This window comes from Drosophila bipectinata, chromosome 2R (assembly GCF_030179905.1).
Source record: "Drosophila bipectinata strain 14024-0381.07 chromosome 2R, DbipHiC1v2, whole genome shotgun sequence".
In the NCBI taxonomy this organism is placed as follows: domain Eukaryota; kingdom Metazoa; phylum Arthropoda; class Insecta; order Diptera; family Drosophilidae; genus Drosophila; species Drosophila bipectinata.
Window position 1 is genome coordinate 595,167 of NC_091737.1, and position 20,227 is coordinate 615,393.

Sequence of the window (20,227 nt, forward strand, 5' to 3'; positions counted from 1 at the left end):
TTCCTTCTATGAAGCCATTAACAGCAACGTCGAGTGGAAAAAGGCAATGGACAGGGAAATTGATTCCTTACATCAGAATGAAACTTGGGACTTGACAAGACTCCCCAGAGGATCGAAAGCACTTCCGTGCAAGTGGGTCTATCGAGTCAAAACCCACCCCGACGGAAGTATCGACAAATACAAAGCTCGCTTGGTCATCAAAGGATTCGCCCAGAGACGAGGGATTGATTACGACCAAACTTTTAGCTCTGTCGCAAGAATGGAAACAATCCGCTCAGTGTTGAGCGTTGCAGCCAAAAATAATATGTTTTTGGTCCAGTTTGACGTCTCGACAGCTTTTCTATACGGTGAATTGGACGACAAGGAGATTTACATGCAACAACCTGAGGGATACGAGCAAGGACAGGAGCTTGTTTGCAGATTGAAGAAGAGTCTCTACGGGCTTAAGCAAGGGCCGAGATGTTGGCAAGAACGCTTCGGAGGTTTCCTGCGGAAACACAATTTCAAAGTCAGCGAGGCAGATCCATGTCTCTACATCAGGGAAAGAAATGGCAAAAAGATTCTACTCGTTGTTTACGTAGATGACGGACTCTCCGCAGCAACAGATACGCAAGATTTGGAAGAATTTTTGGACGAGCTAAAATCAGAGTTCAAAATTGTCTCAAGCAAGGCTGAGTGCTTCTTGGGACTTGAAATCAAGAAACAAGAAAATGGACTAAAAATTAGTCAACAAGGGTATGCCACAAGGATTTTGGAGCGATTTAGATTCACGGATTGCAAAGCTTTTTCAACCCCACTTCTCAAGAATTTGGAAACTACGACAGCAGGGAAAGAATCAGAGACGACCGTGTTCCCTTATCGCCAAGCCATCGGAGCTCTCATGTACCTCATGCTTGGAACTAGGCCAGACTTGGCTTTCAGCATCGGATTTCTTTCAAGAACGCTTGAAAATCCGGCAAAAGAAAACATTGTTCAAGTGAAGAGGGTTTTCCGTTACATATCCGGAACAATCAACGTTGGGATAGTCTATCGGAAACAGAAGAAGGGAATCCTCGAATGCTACAGCGATGCTGATTTTGGTGGCTGTACTAAGACCGGAAGATCTACATCAGGGATCATCATCATGTTTGCTTCAGGAGCCATTTCATGGAAAAGTCAAAGGCAGGCTATGGTGGCCATTTCTACTACAGAGGCTGAGATCGTAGCAGCAAATGAAGCGGCAAAAGAAATAATTTGGCTAAAAAGATTATTTCAGGAAATCGACAGATTGGACCGAGCCCCGATTCTCCAGGTCGATAATGCTGCTGCCATGAGACTGGCCCAAAACCCCGAATTCCATCGCAGGACCAAGCACATAGCCAACAAGCATTTCTTTATCAGGGAAAGAATTGCTGAGGGAGAATTTGGGATCGAACACATCCCGACTGAGGAACAACTCGCTGATATGATGACGAAGCCGATCCTCAATACTCGTCTCCGGATTCTCTGTAACAAGATTGGACTCTTCTGAAGGAGGGAAAAACACCATTATATAGAGTTTAGAATTTTGAATTATCACAAGGGAAAGTGTTAAAGATAAATGTTTCTAATTCAAAATTACCCGCCAAGTAGAGGGCCCTTTAAATATTATATCGATAGTACGATAGTATCGAATCAAAAACACATAACCAATTATAACCTAAGAAAGCTGTCAAGAAGAGGATGAATAAACACGCGGTTGAGACTTCAATAAATATTGTTTATTTACTGGCCTAAATAACAAATAAGTAAAAGTTATAATACTACTCAACAGGTTAAATTACCACGCGAACTCGAATGTCATATTTCAAGATTTATATGGCTGTCCCAATGTTTGCGACGCTATGTTTGCCTGGCTTCTGTCCAGAGGACATATTTGTGGAAAAAATTTGTATGCCTGTTGGGCTCAAACTTCAAGCCCTTCTATATACACCTCTTTTAGATCTGACCGACCTCTGCGAAGAGGAGTCACAATCTCAATTGACTCCAAATTGGCTTCTGAAGAAGTAAAGTTTCCAGAGTTTGGCGATTTTTAATTTATCTGTTTTAAAGTGTCATATTGTCTGATCAATCGTTTTTTAATACCTGATTTTACATACCACAGTTTTTCGAACCGCCCACGTACTGCTCACTTTGTCAAACTTATCATCTTTATCCCTATCCACCCAATACGATTTTGCGAAGGACATATTTGCTCAAAACAAACCATGTTCAAAATTCGTTAGGTAGGCTATGACATATGACTTATTCGATTTGGGCAAACTTTGGACCATACGAGCCAAAAGCCTGAAGAGATAACATCATTGCGCTTCCGAAATTACTTCTCTCCACATGGTGGACGCTCTGGCCCGCCCCCATAAGCCCACTCTAGTTCTGGTATGAACCAGACGCTGGAGCGTTGTCGAGGTTATCTCTGCGCATGTTCCAGGCTAGGTTGTCCCGGCTCAACGATCGAGACTGCCCCCTGACAAAACATCTTAGTCCGTCTTTCTTCCTTTTTTTTAAAAACCCCATCTGATCGACCGGAAAACTCTCCGTGTCCACACTAGTTCGAAAAACCATATAAATTTAGCTGTGCTTCAACTTCTCATCGGAATTCTCGATATTAAACCCTCAGTGAAAGGAATCTTTTACAATTATCTTACATAAAGATAATTATTTCTGAGTTTTTTTTCTGAGAACAACTTATTATCTGGTGCCCTTAAGTGGATGGAATCATTCATAATTCCCCTACATAAAAAAGGAAAAAAGTCCGAGGCTGCCAACTACAGAGGCATCTCTAAATTGTCGGCAATTCCAAAGTTATTTGAAAAATTAATTACCCCTCATTTGCAACACCTTTGCTCTTCGATTATCTCTCCCTGTCAGCATGGCTTTATTAAGCGTCGCTCCACCACCACAAATTTAATGGAGTTGACATCCTTTGTCATAGATGGCTTTTGTAAGGGATATCAAACCGATGTAATTTACACAGACTTCAGCAAAGCATTTGATTCAGTTAACCACTCACTCTTGATGAGTAAACTGAATATGCTGGGTTTTCCTAAAGACCTCTTAACGTGGATCTCCAGCTACCTAGATGGAAGGACACAAAGGGTCTTATTTAAAAACATACAGTCCCGTCTGGTCCGCGCTACATCCGGCGTCCCTCAAGGAAGTCATCTTGGCCCGTTATTATTTACGCTTTTTATAAACGACTTACCCCCTGCTTTAACGAACTCTCAAGTTCTTATGTATGCAGATGATGTAAAGCGTTGTCTTCAGTACAAATCCATCTCTGCCCAATGCAGTCTTCAGTCTGACCTTGATAAGTTTCAAAAACGGTGTTTAGCTAATGATCTAATACTTAATGGATCTAAATGCAAACATATGTCTTTTTATCGTTCTTGCCCTCTGCAAGCTACTTATTCTATTAATGGGATTGCCTTAGAAAAATTAACCCAGGTGAATGATCTCGGCATTCTATTAGACATCAAACTTAAATTTGCCGACCATATTTCCTTAATGGTTAATAAGGCTAAAGGAGTCCTTGGTTTTATCAAAAGGTGGTCAAAAGAATTTAATGACCCATATATAACTAGAACATTATTTATTTCTTTTATTTATTTATAACAAATCGTAGGACAATGCTCGGTGTAGTTTTCCTGCATCACCTTATTAACGGGGATGTAGATAGCCAACATTTACTAACACGTTTAAAATTTAAAATTCCTATTAGAAAGACTCGAAACTTTAGTCCTCTGTTCCTCAGCCATTGTAGTTCGACATATGCACTGCATGACCCTTTTAGGGTATTATGTTCGAACTACAATGGTCTCTACTCTATTACATCTTTTTCCCGTCCCTCTAATTTAAAATATAGAATTTTAAATTTCCTTACTAAATCCTCTTAGCTTAGCAAATTTCAAATAGCTTAATATGTACTAACAAATCGTTTCTCGAGCGCCCATCGGTCGTCTGGGCCTCTAAGTTTTATGATGAATACAGGAATGTTAGCTGATGCTCTTTGAAAAGTGCGAAAAAAAGCGATGAAAAGTGCGATGCTGCCAACTACAGAGGCAAAATTGTCGGCAATTCCAAACACCACCACTAATTTATTGGAGTTGACATAATTTTTCATAGATGGCTTCCAAAAGAGATTTCAAACTGATGTTATTTACACATAGCGGTTTTTGGTTTTTAGCTACATACCAACATTACCAACATTCAGTTTATTGTAAATAACTGATGTTATTTACACATAGCGGTTATTTTTTTTTAGCTACATACCAACATTACCAACATTTTACCAAAATACCAACTTTATTGGTATTTTAGATAGAAGCTTGGGACTTTTTTTAGATTTTGTATCGTCCAACTATATCCGATAATAAAGATACACATATATCCGTTTTTAACTGCAAGGGTATATCAACTTTCGCTTTTTCAACTAGCTTTTCTTTCTGGTTCTACATAACCTCATCAATGGTGTGGTACATTTCAATATTCCTAATAGAAGGACTAGAAACTTTGAACTATACTGGGATTTTTACAGACCTCTAAACGTGAATCTCCAGCTACTAACATGGAAGAAAACAAAGAGTCTTATTTAAAAATATGCATTCCTGTTTGATCCGTGCCACACCTGACGTCCCTCAAGGAAGTCATCTTGGCCCGTGATTATTTACAATTTTTATTATTGACTTGCCTGGAGTCACTAATATGGAGTACATCAGGTCAGGGCATAAGGAGTACATTGAATCCGTATAAAAGAATTCTTTAACTTTTTCACTTGGATGTTTAACTGGGATGCAAATTTTTATCTCCCATCTTATAATATGGTAGTAGACTCTTACTAATAAATTTACCAAGCTTAACCAATCGTAGGACAATGCTAGGAGAAGTTTTCCTACATTATCAAATCAATGAGGATGTAGAAAGCCAGCATTTACTAACACGCTTAAATTTCAACATTCCTATTAGAAAGACTCGAAACTTTAGTCCTCTGTTCCTCAGCCATTGTAGTTCGACATATGCACTGCATGACCCTTTTAGGGTATTATGTTCGAACTACAATGGTCTCTACTCTATTACATCTTTTTCCCGTCCCTCTAATTTAAAATATAGAATTTTAAATTTCCTTACTAAATCCTCTTAGCTTAGCAAATTTCAAATAGCTTAATATGTACTAACAAATCGTTTCTCGAGCGCCCATCGGTCGTCTGGGCCTCTAAGTTTTATGATGAATACAGGAATGTTAGCTGATGCTCTTTGAAAAGTGCGAAAAAAAGCGATGAAAAGTGCGATGCTGCCAACTACAGAGGCAAAATTGTCGGCAATTCCAAACACCACCACTAATTTATTGGAGTTGACATAATTTTTCATAGATGGCTTCCAAAAGAGATTTCAAACTGATGTTATTTACACATAGCGGTTTTTGGTTTTTAGCTACATACCAACATTACCAACATTCAGTTTATTGTAAATAACTGATGTTATTTACACATAGCGGTTATTTTTTTTTAGCTACATACCAACATTACCAACATTTTACCAAAATACCAACTTTATTGGTATTTTAGATAGAAGCTTGGGACTTTTTTTAGATTTTGTATCGTCCAACTATATCCGATAATAAAGATACACATATATCCGTTTTTAACTGCAAGGGTATATCAACTTTCGCTTTTTCAACTAGCTTTTCTTTCTGGTTCTACATAACCTCATCAATGGTGTGGTACATTTCAATATTCCTAATAGAAGGACTAGAAACTTTGAACTATACTGGGATTTTTACAGACCTCTAAACGTGAATCTCCAGCTACTAACATGGAAGAAAACAAAGAGTCTTATTTAAAAATATGCATTCCTGTTTGATCCGTGCCACACCTGACGTCCCTCAAGGAAGTCATCTTGGCCCGTGATTATTTACAATTTTTATTATTGACTTGCCTGGAGTCACTAATATGGAGTACATCAGGTCAGGGCATAAGGAGTACATTGAATCCGTATAAAAGAATTCTTTAACTTTTTCACTTGGATGTTTAACTGGGATGCAAATTTTTATCTCCCATCTTATAATATGGTAGTAGACTCTTACTAATAAATTTACCAAGCTTAACCAATCGTAGGACAATGCTAGGAGAAGTTTTCCTACATTATCAAATCAATGAGGATGTAGAAAGCCAGCATTTACTAACACGCTTAAATTTCAACATTCCTTATAGAAGGACTCGAAACTTTAGTCCTCTGTTCCTTAGCCATTGTAGTTCGACATATGCACTGCATGACCCTTTTAGGGTATTATGTTCGAACTACAATGGTCTCTAGTCTTTAACATCTCTTTCCTGTCCTTCAAATTTAAAATATAAAATTTTAAACAGCCTTACCAACTCCACTTAGATTAATAAATTCAAAAAAACGTATTAAATAATAACAAATAGTTTCTCGAGCGCCCTCTGGGCCTCTAAGCTTTGTGATGAATACAGGAATTCTAGCTGATTCTCTAATTGATGCACAAGCTATTTTCAAAATTCTGAAAGACCGCAAAAAAAAAACACCACTCATTTGCGATAGCGTCCGGATGGGGGTGTTCCGATCGAGATTTTTAATTGGGCGTGAGTTGGGAAAAAACTGGGATTTGTTTTCTTGGGCTGTTTGACTCTACAGGGGCGATCCTTTAATCCTCTTGGATTCTGCTCCTCCTGTTAATCCTGCTTCAAAAATCACCCCACCTCATTTAATTATGATTTTCAAATTTAAATAAACAGTGTGTGTAGGGGGCATAGTTGCCGCAAAAGATTCCAGGATTAGAAATGTTGAATAAAAAAGTCGGGGGCGTCTTCCAATGAATATAACGCGGTCAGCTTTATTGGGCTGCTTACAAGAGAATACTCACTTAAAAACTAGTACAAAAAGAGACGTTCGACGACAAAGGGGCGAGTCAGTGTTGCCAGGTATTGAGCTCGCAAATAGGCTAGATTTTGGGTAAAAATAGGCTAGAATAGGCTAAAATTCAGAAAAATGTCTGAAAAATAAGCTATATATTCAAATCTAATAATATCTACCACATTAATGAAATGTTCATGTTTTTATTATATTAAACACGTTAACAAAGTTTCAATATCGTCGTTCTCCCCGTCATTCAAATAGCCTCCCCGTCAGGCTATTTACAAATTTTATAGGCTATATCATTTAAAAATAGTCTAGATCTAGCCTGAAATAGGCTAAAATGGCAACACTGGGGCGAGTGTGGATGTGCTCTTCAGTGCGGGTGCGCTCTTTAGCGCGGGTGCGCTCTTCAGCGCGGATGCACTCTTCAGCTGAGCGGCACAACGGCCCCTCACCTAAACATTCTCCCCCCTTGCAATCGCTCGGGTTGCAACAGATCCCTCGTCGCTAGCTATGCGTCACTGCAGCTAGAGTGCGTACACGGGTCGATGAAGGCCCCCGTGTCGAAGATCCGGGTCCCGATGTTGACGCTGTTCCGGTTCAGCAGCGACGATAGGGTGGGCGCAGTGACCGCGTCCTGCGAGGGCCCTCGAGGAGACGCGAAAAATTGCCTAGGCCCGGATGACGCGGGCGGACGAGCAGTGGACGGCACCCGATGGGTGGCGGACGAACGCAGTGGAGCACTTGACGGCTGCCGGCCAGTGGCGGAAGAATGCCGAAGAATTATCGAAGAGTGCCGAGAAGTCGGCGGCCGTGGATCGGTTTGGTAATGCCGGAAAATGGCGGACGCAGGGCGAGAAGCACCCGAACCGCGCCGGGAGTTGGCGGATGACGCCCGACGAGAGAGCGAGACACCCCGTGTACTGTCTCCCGCGGGTGGTGACCGGTGCTCCTTGGTCACGGGGTGCAGCAGCGTGTGGTGATCCTGACCACACGTCTTACAGCCGTCCCCACGCCGACAGGATCCGTCGGAGTGCTCGTGGGCCAGGCAGCTCGAGCAATAGCGGTTCACGAGAACCGCTCCTCGGCACTAAGGCTTAGGAAGCGCCGACACTTCTTCAATGGATGGATCCCATTGAGTACATCTGCTCTTCAGTGACTGGACATTGCGTGGGCGTGGCGACATCGTGCTGAATATGATCTTGGAATCCAGAATTTGGCCCGGATCAGACGGATCATCAGCTGATTACCACCGTGCAGCGTGATGCGATGTGTAAATCGAAGAAGGAGTCGAGACAGAATTGTGCTCGCATCCTGAATCGAAACCCTGAACCAGTGAGTCACCGAGGCTGCGGGCAACTCGTGCGGAAAAAACAGACACGCTGCGGGGGTTAGCTGGAGATAATGGGCCTGTCAGCACCCATCCGAAAATGGTCTCCTGACCGAGAAGCGACCTGCAGATGTTAGCCTTGGAATTACCGAGGAGAATGGACGGAAGAATGTCAGCTCCTAATAACACATCGATTTGGGAGCTCTCAAAGAAGTTGGGGTCCGCCAGGATAATATCGGGCAGCCCCTTGAGACGATCTCGCGAAAACGGATATGATGGCAGATTTCCTGCCAACTGCGGAAGAACGTATGCCGCAGTCTCTAATTGTATCACGGGTCTAGACGGCGACCGAATGGAGAAATGGCACAATTTACTAGACTGCGCGTAAATGGTCTGATTGAGGCCGGAAACTTGTGCGTGAATCGTCTTGAAGGGAAACTTGACAAGGTTGAACAGTCGTTCCGTTATGAAAGTCGCTTCGGAGCCTGAGTCTATCAGTGCTCGTGCCTGGACGGTGCACCCCAAATGGCACACGTTGATAAGAGCCGTGCCCAATAGGACGGCTCCTGACCCGGAAGCGAATCACACCTGCACATTCGACTGATCCTCTGAGCCGTTTGTTGACGTAGGCGGACTTAGAGCGGTTAGCTGCGTAGGCGGACTTGGAGCGGTTGCGAATGGATTGCCGCGGTGCAGGAGGGTGTGGTGTCTGCTGTGGCATGTGAAGCAGGTATGGGCGCTCGGGCAGTCTCGTTGCTGGTGGCCTCGGGCAAAACAGTTTAAACATAACTACTTCCTTTTAATGTAGTCCATTTACGTCTATTTCTAGGAACCGCGGACATAAGCGAATGGGGTGGTTCTCCCTCGAACAGAGATCGCATCCCTTGGGGCCTGGAACCACTCGAGTCTCGTATGAGATGAGCCTCCGAGCAGGGGCAATAGGAATTCCCGACCTTGGCGGAAGTTGCCCGGAGCCACTAGGCCTGACGTCGTCGATTGCTTCCAGAGTGCGATGGCGCTCTGTCAGGAAGTTGTCTAATTCCTTCCATGTTGGAATCTCGGCCTTATTATGGACGGATTGCTCCCACATAGAAAGTGTGACCCTGGGGAGCTTTGACGAAATCATAAACCCCAGGAGGCAGTCCCAAGCCTCAACATTGATGGTGGACATTGCTAGGGCTGTCAGACAACTCTGAATGGTGGCTTGCAGCTCCTTCAGCGCGACCCAGGACTCTTGAGAAATAGCCTGGATGTTGAAAAGGATTTTCAACTGGCTGTTGACCAATAGCCGCCGGTTCTCAAAGCGGTCTGTGAGGCTTTGCCATGCGGCGACAATCCCCTCATGGGTAAGCGGAGCCTTGGAAACAATGGCGTGGGCGTCACCACTTGTTTTGGACAATAAGTGGAACAACTTCTCTACCGGGGTGAGCCGCGAGTTTTGGATGTAAATGGCCATAAACAAGTCTCTGAAGGTGGGCCACCGAAGATAGTCACCCGCAAAGACCTCGGTATTCACTGGAGGTAACCGGCAGCCTGTAGACGCGGGCGTGTGGACATTGACGGAAGCCTGAGTGGATTGGGAGGCAATTTTCTCCCGAAGCTGGGCAATATACCTCGAATAGACGGAGTAACAGTAGCTGTACTTCGCTTCCAGCACTGTCGAGAGGGCCGCATTGTCGTCGGACACGGCTAGCAAATCGGAGCAGCTCTCATACCTCTTCTCCACCTTCTCCCATAGTGCCCGAATTTGGTCCCGATGGACTTCGCACATGTATTGGGAGCCTATTTCGGTTTCTGGGGCTCCCGGAGTATTTATTTTAGCCTCAAATTGGCTAATTCGATCTGTCGTGGCGATGAACTTTTTCAACGCCACTTCGATCGCACTTGGAGCCATTTTTGCAACGGAGCGAGTCTGCCTCTGTGAAGGACCGGGGGTTGTATTGACGGATTCGTCACTCCTTGCCCTTGGACTGGCACTGGTAGCCTTAGGCTTCAAAAGAGGCGTCCGCGGAGATGCGGATTGAGATCTGTCCAAATGGATGGCTGGGATCGAACGCGGCTTTTTGTCGTCTTCCGTGGGCATTCTCAGAGTCCAATTCGCTGGTCAGCGCTTGTCGACTGACTCGCGCAACAGGTGCCTCGTACGAAGTGGTGGCCGGTCGCACTAATGTGATGAGAACGGTGAGATCGCGGATGAAAGGCAATTACAAGAAGCAAGTGCGAACTAGTGGCGCCGATGTGGAAAGGAAAGTCGTGTGCGGCACAACTCGAATGTGGAAAGAAAAACTTCAGGCACCAGAAAAAACCCAAAAGGAGACGAGGTTTGCTCAGATTGTAGGCGGATGTTGCCTGATGCGGAGTAGAAGCAGCGTTGGAGGCACGGAAAATGGAAAAAGTACCGGAAAATTCGAAAATCTTCATTTTAAATTAATTTAGGTTAATTATCACGAAGCTGGAACGGTGGAATTGAAACCTAAATCTTTAATTAATTGAATTTAATTAACACGAAGCCGGGAAGATGGAATTAAAACCGCGGCTCTATTCGGACAGAAGGTGGATAATTAAATTAATTAATTATAATTTTTCGATAATTAAATTTTCGACTTTTATTATTGAATGAATTAAATAAATATTCATAGTTATAATTATAAATACATAAATTTATAATTAATTGATTTTCTAATCTATTTTGTTACGCAGCCGGTTATGCCGTCGGCACCCTGTACGTACCTCAAAGAAAAAAAACACAACACGGCTATGTCGAGAATTTAAGCGACACAATCACGGATTTGTAGTGAAATGGCGGTTTATAATTGTTGGTTTTAGAAAATTAAAATTTTTTTTTTCTTTTTATCGGCTATATATTTCCTGAAATTGGAGGCAGAAAATATTTGGAAATATATGGACATGCATGCAAGTAGGGCAAGAGCATGTGGGGTATATGATGGCACATTGGAACGTCGATAAGTGGACTGTATATGTTAAATTTTATCGGTTATATATTTCCTGGAATTGAAGGCAGAAAATATATGGACATGCATGCAGGTACGGATATATGTAAGGGCATGTGGGCATATGTTGGCACAGTGGAGCTTTGATAAGTGGACTGTATAATTGGGGGAACAGAAATGTTATGTGGTGTAAAAAATGACACTGATTGAGGAAGATAAAAAACAAATATTACGACAGCGGCGGACTGTTCGGTGAATTTGGAAATTCCGGATCTAATTCACACCGGTGGCCAATATTAATTATGCCTTTTTTTTGTCACCACACAATTTCACTGTTCACTTGCGAATTTTTCGCGGATATATATGGATATATATATATGTATGTGGATGCACATATGCCTCGGCCGAAAACGGCGAGGAATATGGGCAGCACACAAAACGGAGACGGATGGAAAAATTTTCAGAATTTAAAGATTATTATAGATTGTTAGAAAACCTCAACCTGCCTCAAACTCGGACTTGGAGTTGACACGGAGGGAAAAACAATCTTGCAGCAGTGTGAACGAAATTTAATGTTCGGATCACTGCTGAAGACCGGCAGAGAGATGGAGACGGAAAAATGTACTTATCTTTTGGCGGAACAATGCCAAGAACTGCTGGCAGAAGAAAATCCAGGAATTATCCGGCTCGAAGGACCAACTGGTTTTAGGGGGGCATAGTTGCCGGAAAAGATTCCAGGATTAGAAATGTTGAATAAAAAAGTCGGGGGCGTCTTCCAATGAATATAACGCGATCAGCTTTATTGGGCTGCTTACAAGAGAATACTCACTTAAAAACTACACAGCACAAAAACTACTCGGCACAGAGGGGCGAGTGTGGATGCGCTCTTCAGCGCGGGCGCGCTCTTCTGCGCGGATGCGCTCTTCAGCTGAGCGGCACAACGGCCCCTCACCTAAACAAACGGTAATTTAAGTTTACCTATCGATAAAATACACCTTAATTAGATGCTAATTGATGTTTTCTAAGCTCATCAATCAGCTGATAATCAGCTGTGAACTGTCAAAGTCAACATATGTTTCAGCAGGTGATATACATATATAATTTCGGAGCCCTTTTGCTTATTGGTTGCATATTTGAATAAATAGTGCAATTTACGTTTTTTCTAGTGCAAGTTTGGTTTTTAACAACTATTAAGGTATGTGCTACATAAAAAATCTATGCTTTTGACGTGTCAGTATATGTGTTACTTATAAATTGTAGTGGATATTAAGTGTATTAACAATGCGCGGAATAGAGCGCACACCAGTCTTTCGTGAAGTAGAACTTAACAGATTAACCTGGATTCACTCTGGTTGCAATTGTTTCCTAAAGTGTGAATCATCAGTCTGAATCTCATCTATCATCTATCTGTCCGAAATTGTGCACTAAGGGGTTATATACCTATTTGAGCGAAAAAATTGAGGGAACTTTGGATTTTTATTGCAGATGTGTAGCAATTATTTAATGAAACTGAAGTTATTTTTTATTGATAGTACATGTTTTTATCGAAACAACAAGCGTTTTTTCTTGAAAAAATATAAACAATTTACAAAGTTATGGCAATTCTCTCGGAACCCTTTTTTTTTATAGCGGCTTGCGGTTACCACGATAGAAGTCCAGCAGGTCAACCGAAATCAAAAAACCAAAAATTTTTTATTAGTATAGTATTATTTCCAGTTCGTGAACGATTATTTTCAAGAATATTTGGTTTTTTATGCATACAGTAAACATTTTTCCAAAAAGTTAATTTTTTAAGTTCTAAAAATTGTATTAAAAAATTTTTATCTGCGAAATCAAAATGGTCGCAAAATAACTGAATCGTTCACGAACTCGGCACAATCATTACGAATAATTAAAAAAAAATTGAAGAAGATCGATTAAATAGTTCTTGTGCAATCGTGGTCACAGCAAAGGCACTTTTGGAAAAACACGACGTTGAGATAATCGCATTCAAAGTTGCTTGACGCTGTCCGCCGCCGTGACGAACCGCGCCTCAAAACTGTTTTCCTATTGAACCTATTATTCCTATTCCTATATTCCTATATTATTCCTATATTTCCTATTCCTATTATTCGGATCTCTAAGAAAATTTGGGAAAATATTCTCTAGGGAATATACTTTGGGATTTATCAAAAAAAAAATTTTCGTTTTTTTGAAGAAAAAAAAAGGTATATAACCCCTTAAGAGAAGTTTGTAACAAATATGATTGTAACGAAAATGAACTCTCCGACATTGGGAAAAAACTGAGCATTTTATTGAAATATTGAGTAGGCTTGTCCAGAAGTGGAGGAAATGCGATAGAAATAAGGCAGCTTTTAAAAAAGTAATAAAGATTGGCAATAAATGGTAATAATAGAATGGCTAGACACGCCTCAGGTGTTGATGGAAAGATCATCATTGAGAAATGTGGGACGCCCAGAGAAAGGTATTTCAGAGTGTTGCAAAAAAACTCAAATCAACAATCTATTAGGAATTTCGGAGAAAGTCTCGACGGATGCATTATTGTTGGCTGCAAGTAGCAGCTTGTAAAGGGACGGAAGTCGCAATTCATCAACAATTGTGTCGAAGCTGAAAGCTGACGAGGAGCTTAACAGGGATGTTATAAGTACTGGAAGTACTGCCGGTACTGGAAGTACTAACAATCGAAAAACTGCACGAAGATTTTTTCAGCAACCAAATTTAGCTCCGCGCATAAAAGGAGTACACCAAATTTTAACATTCTGATTTAGCGTCGTCCTGCGAGCATTGTCCTGTAGACATTACTTAAACACGGATGCACTCGGATCGTACGCTATGGAAACTGCAGAAAGTTTTGTTAATAAAAATTTGCTTTTACATGCCATCGTCTGTTCACAGAATTTTAATTCTTGGAGCAGACATTATAAACAGTTTTTGTCTTCCAGTTTGTATAATGTCGGAGTCAGATGTCGTATAATGTCTTGAAGCAAGAAATAAAGATTATCGCAACATAAGCGAGAATAATACAAGGAATGAATACGTTTTTTGTTTCTTCTGATCCTTTAATATCTTCAATGTCATATGGCTCATCAATTTCGACATCAAAAAGTTTTATTATGGACAAAGACGCTTTCAGAAGAGAATCTTGAAACCGATTTGTCCAACTCTGAAAGTCAAGATTCAGAATAAAATGTTTGTATATAATGTATATATATATATATTTTTTTTTTTTTTTAATAGAAGGATAACGTTTATTTAAAACTGTCCTTTAGGTCCAACCATTAAATTTTATTACATGAACTTCAGTTATAGATTTTACATATTAATATTGGAGAACTAATTTAGAGTAGAAGCAAAGATTATACAGTACATAGATGGGACATCTCATACAAAGAAAAATTTTCTATGGCGGGTTCCAGCAGTGGAACCCGCTGGAACGAGCGGGTTCCATTGCGCGACAAGTTAAGTTTGAGAAATTTTTCGCGAGACAACGAATGAGGAATAGCCGAGTGGTAGAGTGCTTGGCTGATGTGCAAAGTAAAATGAGTTCAAACCAGGCTCGGGAAATCCATTTTTTTTAATTTTAAATCTATTTATATTATTGTTTTATTATTTTAATGTGTTTTCCTTAATTTATAATCCAATAAAAAAAAATACAAAATTGTAAAATCACCTTAACATCGTCTCAGTTCGTAGTGGAACCCGCTGTAAAAATGTCTATAAGTGCGGGTTTCTACGGCATTTTGGCAGGCCGCGTCGTGGAACCCGCTCTCAAATGTTTTCATTTTTTCCGTCGTGGAACCCGCTGTATAATGAAAACATTTGAGAGCGGGTTCCACGACAAACGCCTGGCAGATGAGATAGGGAGAGAGAGAATTATATTTTTAGATCGTAACATCTTTGGAACGATGAAAGTTTGAAACGATGTAATCGAACCAATGCATTGGTTGCAATTTCAATAACGAAATATCGATTTTTAAATGCAACGTATATTATTCTATGGGAATAAAATGTTTTTTTTTCCTAATTTAAAAAAAAAAATATAGGTTTTTGCAAGAATATTGGGCATTGGGACCAGTGTGCAATGTAAGAGTAAAGAGATCAGAAATATCTTTTACTATCCTTACTCGTCAACTCTGTTTTTGGTATAGATTCTAGCGCCTCCTTTAACACCAATTTTAAGTATCATAAAATCAACTTCAAGGGTAGCCTAGATGGATAGTGCGCGATCCTTATTCATTGGGTCCTGGGTTCGACTTCATTAGCGGACGGTTGTTTCGATTTTGATAAAGTTTTAGTTTTATGGTTCTTTTTATATTTACTTTTATTTTTTTATTTTTTTTTTTTTACTTTTAATTTTTACGTTATTATTATTATTTTTAATTGCATTCTATAACAATTAAAGTAAAAATAAGGGACGGACGTGTCGGATGACAAAATGCCGGAAGGACTCCCTTGAAATTTTATTAGCCGGACATAATGAAGAATTAAACAATTTTACAATTGTAAAATTAAAGAAAAATATTACAATTAAAGAAAAAAAAATAATAATAATTATAAAAGAAAGAAAAAGTTCTAAGTCCTTACGAGGATTTGAACTCAGAAAAATTACACATAGAGTAGCTACTCTATGCATTACGCATATCTTGTCTAGATCTGGCGCGATCAAAAATACTATTTCTTCTACCAACTACCACATCGGCGCATCGAAAACAGAAACGAGAAATCGAAATTGAAATTTGGAAGCCAAAACATTTTTACTCCGTCGTGCGAGCAGTCACACATACACACATAGGTTCACATTTTTGTTAACGGATACATGGAAAGAGTTCTAAAAATAGAATCGTATGTATGTGCGTTCCCCCCTCACCAACAAGCTCGACGCAAAAAGTTGACCGTTTTGGGCCCTGATGTCCCATCTATGTACTTTATAATCTTTGGTAGTAGTTAGCTTAGCTTATGGTATTTAAAGATTATGATTAGGATATCCAGGGGATGTCCAGCGGGTGCGTCCTTTTTAGTCTTCTGGGCTGCTCGCTATTGTCCAGCAGAGAGATAGCATACATGTTCGTGTGGTCATGGAGCCTTTGCAGGTAGCGTGCGCTGCTTCTTTGGATCTCGTCCTTGACCCAAGGAAAATTGAGAACCTCGTGGATGGTGCGATTGTCATGATAGAAGTGGGCCCCCATGGCGATTCGAAGGGCTCTATTTTCGATCGTCTGTATAGTTTGGACATTCGTCTTGCTTGCAGTGCCCTAGAGCTGTATGTCGTACGCCCAGATTGGGCGTATTATGGCCTTGTAAATGAGAAGTTTGGAGGACGTTCTCAGCTTTGATCTCCTACCCCTGAGCCTTCTTAATCAGATGGGGCCTCCAGGTGAGCCTCCTGTCTAGGGTGAACCCCAGGTACTTGGGATTGTCTTCCTGCGGGATTGGGGAGCCGTTGAGGTTAACTGGAGGGCAGTCGCCTGGGCGGAGAGAAAATGTGGTGGCAGTCGACTTCTCATTATTGACGGCATTATTCATTATTGATGTTCCATTGCTTTTGCCAGTCACTGAACGAGTCCAATTGCAATTGCATGTTTCGGCTGCCCCATGGCGCTATCGGTGGTGGTAAGGAAAGCGGTGTCGTCTGCATAGGTTGCTGCGAGCAGGTCAGGCCTCTGGAGAATAGGGAGGTCGGCCGTGTAAGCGTTGTACATCAACGGGCCAATAACGCCCACTACCAATGCCCCTAGTAGTGTCTAAGGCAATTACCATTCCAAAGTATTTCAAAAGTATTCCAAAGCTGGGTGGTTATGGCCATTTTGTCAATCTTGATTATTGCCGATTCCAGCAACTTTCGGTTGCTGATTAGCACCGCTTGCATTTTCGGCGAGGCTAGGCTTAGTCCAGCATTTGGGAGCCACAGTTGCCGCTGTTTCCTCATCCTTCCTCTATTTGGCCGAAACCACATCGTCTGGAAGCCGATGAAGTCGCATCCATCTGGGAGCGGCAGCTTCATACCGTTGTACCTGACGGTCCACAGCAGGCTCCATGCTGGCTCCTGATTGAGCAAAGTAGCTCCTCATGGTCGCTGGAGGTAAAGCTCTGCTAAATGTGTGCTGGTTCACCTCGGTTTTTATACAAGCCGGGAAAGGAAAACATCGATGAATCGCTATCAATATTCACTCAATTCAATATGATTGGTCAGGCGAAAAAAAAATATATGGCACAACGTTATAAATTCAGTACCGGCCTCATTATCTTTATCCCAGATAGTCAATGGCATGTTTATCTAAAAAAAGGATTCATGGAAAAGAGCAACGTCCAGCCCAGGGCATGGATGCCCTACTCCTACGAGGAACCAAACTGGTGACTTCTAAGGTTCGTCGTAAAGTGTTAGAGTTAGCGCACGAAGGCACGATAGCGCTATGAACCTTATTTTCCGCTCAAAGGTATAATGGCCACGAGAAGTTTGCGTGAAAGCTGAACTGCATCTTTTTGTCGGCCACGATACGACCTGCTCCTATGCACAACAACACTATGCCAAGGAGACCTTTAAGAGTGATTTATTAGGTTCTTTACCCAGCGGTGAGTACATCCTGGTACTAATAAATTATTTCATCCGGTACATGGAACATAAGATTAGCCAAAACATTACTTCGAAATCGATAGTTACCAAAATGGAAGAAATTTTTGTTAAGCTGGGTTTTTATTTTTGGGCTTTAATTTTGTTAAGTTGATGGAATCAAACTACTTACAAAATCTCCATACTGGCCAAAAGTAAACAAGAAGTTAAAAGCATCAACAAATCGTTGCTAAAAGGACTCAAGATCGCCCCAAGCAAGTTACTAATTTACCCTCGAATGATTCGCCGGTCATGGAGCCTGGAGCCTCATAGATGACACGCAAAAACCTTAAATTACGTCTACAAAGAAAAGGAGGGATGTGGGACCCATCAGATGACCACCAACCAAGCTCACCACATGATGAGCAAATCCCACTGTTCCCACTTACTCTTCTTATTCTTCTTTTAAATTGAGTTGAATACACTTTACACTTCCTAGGAACCACCCCACGGCTTTGCAGTCAGGAGAGGGGCCTGGATCCTTGGCCAAGACGACAAATTCCTAGGGCTACCTTTACCAATCTCCACTTCTCCTTAGAGATTTTTTCGTCAGGGTTGCGTTTGTCGAAGACAAATGGGACTTTTGTCCAATCTCTGCAAAGGAATGTTTAAGGGGGACATCTGAGTAACAGGCCAAAAAAAACGGATTTTCTGGAATTTTTTTTGGCCAAATCAAAACAGCTAATCGAAAATTTGTAAATGAGGTTTTATTATATTATATTTAAAGTAAACAATAAAATTGTTTTTTAAAATAAAAAAGGCGGCCCTGCAGCCCTTATTCGTAGGCCCTATTTTTTAACAAGGGGTGGAGCTGTTCGCTGATTAAACCCTCTCGTGACTGCAGATTTCTTCTCCGAGAACTTCGGTTCGCCAATTTCACTGGCCGCCGGAGACTCGCCGCCCTCAACTGCACCTAAAGAAGGTATCATAGAGCGTAGGTCGGGAGATGCCACCACAGTGGCAGTTGTGAATAGGCCACTCCTAAGTCTTGGCCGGACAGTTGGGTTCGCTTACCATCTTCCCTGCCTTCGGCACCGACCAAAAGGCGTCTTGTTAGAGGCGGCAACACAAGTGGATCCGAAGCTGTTTATTTACGAGAAGAGCCTTTCGAGGAGAGTCCTACTATGGGGCCCCACGTTTTATATACAGCTTACCTTACAGGAAGGTCGTTCGGTATTCGCAACCTACGATCCGTTTGGTAGCCTTAAGCATCCTCGGAGTCATATTCTTCGGACTGAAAACTTTCCAAATTAATTATTACTGAAAAATAAAAATTAATTAATATAAAACAATTAATTCAACTTATGAAAGCAGTCCCTAATCATTATACCCTTGCAGAGGGTATTATAATTTTGGTCAAAAGTGTGCAACGCAGTGAAGGAGACATCTCCGACCCTATAAAGTATATATATTCTTGATCAGAATCACCTCCTGAGTTGATATGAGCATGTCCGTCTGTCCGTCTGTCTGTCTGTTTCTACGCGAACTAGTCTCTCAGTTTTGAAGCTATTGTCTTGAAACTTTGCACACACCCTTCTTTCCTTTGCACGCAGTATATAAGTCGGAACGACCGGGATCGGCCGACTATATCCTATAGCTGCCATATAACTGATTGATCAGAAATGGTATAACTTTGGTGTTTTTAGAGTTAGAGAGTTCAAATTTGACATGAGTGCTATTTTTGGCAAAATAATACGACATGCCAAATTTCATAAGGATCGGTCGACTATATCGACTATATATATAGCTGCCATATAACTGAACGATCGGAAATGACCAAACTTTCGTGTTTTTGATGATAGAAAGCTGGCACTTGGTACACATTCTATTTTTGGTCATTTAATCCGATCTACCAAATTTCATAACGATCGGTTGACTATATCTTATAGCTGACATATAACTGAACGATCGGAAATGGTATTTGGTAGAAATATCAACTTTCGTATTTTTGAAGATAGAAGCTTGGGACTTTTTTTATACCCTTGCAGAGGGTATTATAATTTTGTCCAAAAGTGTGCAACGCAGTGAAGGAGACATCTCCGACCCTATAAAGTATATATATTCTTGATCAGGATCACCTCCTGAGTTGATATGAGCATGTCCGTCTGTCCGTCTGTCCGTCTGTCCGTCTGTCTGTCTGTCTGTCCGTTTCTACGCGAACTAGTCTCTCAGTTTTAAAGCTATCGACTTGAAACTTTGCACACACCCTTCTTTCCTTTGCACGCAGTATATAAGTCGGAACGACCGGGATCGGTCGACTATATCCTATAGCTGCCATATAACTGATTGATCGGAAATGGTATAACTTTGGTGTTTTTAAAGTTAGAAAGTTCTAATTTAACATGAGAGCTATTTTTGGCAAAACAATACGACGTGCCAAATTTCATAAGGATCGGCCGACTATATCCTATAGCTGTCATATAACTGAACGATCGGAAATGACCCAACTTT

The 20,227-nt window shown here is 41.3% G+C and overlaps 1 protein-coding gene across 1 annotated transcript in view; it reads left to right on the forward strand.

Moving 5' to 3' along the window:
• LOC122321159 (cell adhesion molecule Dscam2-like) overlaps positions 1 to 20,227 on the forward strand; it is a 994,286-nt gene that overhangs the window by 449,328 nt on the left and 524,731 nt on the right. The window lies entirely within an intron of this gene.